A 4,168-nucleotide genomic window follows, 5' to 3' on the forward strand; every position below is an offset into this window, starting at 1 on the left:
AAAATTAAAGTTTAAAACTTGGCAAACAAACCAGAGATGAAGAGAGAACAAGAAGAGATGCATTCATCCATAGTGGGGTAGATCTGAACGCTGATCTCTTCGGTGATCTGTGAAGTTATTTTTGGTCAACAAGGCGTCAATTAAAAATTAAACAAATGGGAGATGAAAGATGCTTCAACGGAGACCTCTCGATGTTTTCTTCACTCAATCGCAAATTAATTCTTAAAAGTTATGGAGTAAACAGTCTATGATTACTTCGATTGGCTGACAAAACGAGAAAGTGAACAAAATTCGTTTATCTGTCAATTCGAACCAAGTGTCACTATGCAGTAATCTAGTTACCATGGAAACCAGAAAAGACTACTCTTTTCACAAAAGATCATTTTCCGAATCATCATTTATCGTTCAGCTTATCGAAAATTTAATAAAGCACTCAAAGAAATTAATGTAACTGCAACCGGTTTAAGAGCTCTAATGAAAGCCAAGTAGAGGAAGTTTTTGTTACAAACCTTTATTTTATTAAGGTGAATTATGGTAAAGACGAGCCTGCTCGTTATCTACAAAACCCCGAAAAACGCACCAGGAATGGAACCACGTACTTATCAGCCACCGTTACGCTACCCGTCTCGCAATCTCGTAAACATCGCTCGGCTAAAAACCACGGCGAAAGTTGTCGACGCCGAAGACCGCAGTTACGCCGCAGTAGATGTGAAACAAAATCCTCACAAGCCGGGGTAAAAAGTGCCAACTACACCGTAATGAGATAATTGCGCAATTTTGTGCTCCGATATTTTTACTCGCCGCCTGCATTTCCTGCACTGCACGTCCAGCAAAAAGGCCCGCACCGAGTGGACGTGGAAAACCGTGGCTTGGCATGCACACACGGAGGTTCGCTGCTGCTTCTTATCACGATGCCAGGTTGTTGCAAAACGGTGAAGGAAGGTTCGCTTTCGGTGCAGTAGAGTGAATCCAGGTTGCTGCGAACCGGCGGTGGAGGCCGGGAGAAGCGACAAATGGTTCTAAAACTCAATTACAGCGTCGGTGCCTTCTTACGCGATTTGGCCCAGCTTAGGGCGGGAAGGTTGCCGGGCTGGTTGCAGTTGTAACTGGCCGCTTTGCGAACTCCAGCGGGGCCAGCGGCAGATCGGGCATATTTTTAGCGCACCGGTGGCACCGGATTAGGCACCGGTGTTCCGGGAGGTTGGCTGCGATTGTAGCCTGGGATTCTAAACATTTGCCGCCATCGACACCCAACGGTCACAGCACGGTCGAAGGCGGAAGCCAGCGCGCAGCAGGCGTTCAAGGCCCATGGATTAAGTCCCGCGTCCTAAGTCCATACAGGTTCTGGCCCCGCTGTAATCCGAGACGAACTGCTCGCTGCTCGGTCGTGCCGGTGTGAAGCGTACCGGTTTGCCCGCGGTAATGAGGAAAATTTTAATGAAGAAACTAGATGCGTTACGGGAAATTGATGGTAATTAGGTGGAGATAGCAATCGCCGCGTATCACGTTCCGCGGCCGGCATATCGGCAGGAAACCATGCCGAGGCCAAGCCGAAGACTCATGATCCGCTAATAGTAGCCATTTACGAAGCCAGCACGGGCCAATGCGTGCGGCGGATTTACACACCAACTATCATTAGCTGGCAAGTGCGCTCCGACACGCCTTCTAAGCGGCCATGATCGTCGGTTGGGATAAGATCGGTTCTTTGAACTTTGAGGCCGGCCAGAAACTTACGGAATATGAGCCGCTACAACCCGTTTAACGACCTACTAATTGAGGCTAAATTGAGGGTGAAACAATGTGAAATTGTGCAACGGATATTGCATAAATTTGTCGTACTTACGTTGTCGTAAAGATCAATCTATAATTATGAAAGAAATTCGGAAAAAGCGAGTGATGAACGGTATCGTCCAGTACGTGCCACCAAATAAATCTATTCTCTCTGGCCATTAATGCCAACGTTAGACTGTAAATGACTCTTGTCACTGTGAGTGTCCATTCAGCACGCACCACTGTAGTCAAGTTTAAGGAGAAACTAAAGTACAGTTACTTGCCGAGCTGGTGAAAAATGAAGTAAGTAAATGACTGGCAACAAAATGTGCACCGTTCGCTGCTCAACCCCTTGGATTGTTCGTTCGGCGAGTTTGAAGACAGAAGCGAGGCAAAAAGGCCAACACTGTGTGACGGTTTCCGGTTCGGTGTGCTGCAGAGGGATTTACTTTACACCCGACCGACGAAAATGAGGCACGGAAAGCGGCCACAGAGTAACAGTAACAGCAGTAGTAGCAGCAGAAAAGCATTAGCCACCGGCAGTGGTTTTAAATTAACTTTTCAGCAAGTACGTGTTGGGTGTCGTGTCGCATGCCCCGCGGGCCCCGCCGTTAAGGAGCGGCTGACGCCGACGACGACGACGACGAGAATGCACAAATGGAATGAGCGATGGGTTTCCCGGTTCCCTGCCGCGGGAAGTTCAAGGAGTTTAAGCCGAGTGCGAGCCCTACGACCGGAGCCTTTCATCATCGACCGCGCTTTAGCAAACTGGAGCTTCTCGCAAATGGCGAACGAGATCTCTTAGCCACCGGCGGGCGGTATGTCGCCAAAGGGCAGCACACGCCCTGCCGTTGATACCACAGCCCGGCCTTATCTCCTCGGGACAGCAAATCCTGCTTTTAAAATGTTATCCTCTACAGCAAGCCACAACACCACAACGCCACTCGACGCCGTTTAAGACACGGGGCATTGAATTACGCGTATTTTGGTTTACGTCCCGCAGAAATGGCGCCGCTGTCATGAGCATTCACCCAGCTCGTCCTTTCAGCGGCCATAGTGAGATGAGACGGACCGCACTACGAACATGTTATTTATCATAGCGCCACAATGGTCACGTGGTGAGGAATGTTTCCGTCACAGCGACGTTGTATAGTCACGACTCTGTTACAGAACTAGCCCCGGTAGCCCGTGACGGAAAGGATGGCTTATAAATTATTAAACACCACAGTGTTGCTTAGCAACCTACGGTTACAAAATGACTCCGGGGATGTTTAACAAAGAGAGGAGGGCCACACATTGTTAGCAAAACTAAACACTCGACGGCCAAACAATGCGTGCTCTTGAAATTCGACTAAAGTGGGCAAAAGTGATAGCCCTCCCCGCCCGAAAATGGATGCCGAAAGATATTTCACCAATCACGTCCATGGAATTGCAATAAAATCAAAGCCGACCGACCAACCACTCGACGGAGCGCCAAAATTCAGTCGGCAACACTGGCAGCACTCATCGGCAGCCCCACCGGCGTCATGTCACCGTCAAGGATCGCTAATGAAAATTGTTTCCATCTAACGCACGTCAACCCGGTCCGATGCCGGCCGGTTCACGTTCGGCGTGGCCGTCCCGGGACCAACGGGGGCCGCATAATTGCCGGACGATTGGAGTGCTTTATGTCCAGCCATCAAACGCAGCTGCCACGCGGCAAGGGGCTGGCGTAAATAGCCCCCGAAAGCCGAAGTTAGCGAAAGTTTAATTGAATCAAATTGATTTAAAATTAAACATAAATTTTCATTCCACATGCAGCGGGTCATCGTGGGTCACGGATACACGGACGTCCAGACACATTACCGTCCACCGCCGGGAATGAACTCATCCGTCCTTCGGGAGGGTGCGCCCCCCGAAGTGTCCAGTGGATCCTCGCTCAGGTTCGCCATCGCGCAGTGGCATTTTCTGGCGAACTCTGTAGTCCGAATTTCACTCCCACAGCGTCCCCGGGATCCTTATCACCGGCGACTGGCAGCTGGCAGACGGTGACACAAAGAGAGGACACACACGTTCGCAGGCAGGCAACGACCAACAGGAAGACAACCGGTCACATTCTGTCATTGGCATCCGCTTCTGGTCCGGTATCCGGTGGCTGCAAACCCGGCCCCTTCCAGCCCCGTTGGCCTGTGGGCTGTTTTTCGCCGAAGGCTCATACGTCATCGCTCGGCCATCATCAGTCACCGGAAGGGAGCCACAGGCAGGGACGACCGGAGGCCCAGCGACCAACCGACCGAACCGGTCTGCCTGCGACGTGGTGATGAATTCTCTTTAATGCCCAAAGCAAACAAGCTGTGCCTCATTTGGTGCCCCTACAACAGCTGCTGGCGACGGGTGTCTGAGGGCGGAAACGTCCCCC

The sequence above is a fragment of the Anopheles cruzii genome, chromosome 3, assembly GCF_943734635.1.
Source record: "Anopheles cruzii chromosome 3, idAnoCruzAS_RS32_06, whole genome shotgun sequence".
NCBI lineage: Eukaryota > Metazoa > Arthropoda > Insecta > Diptera > Culicidae > Anopheles > Anopheles cruzii.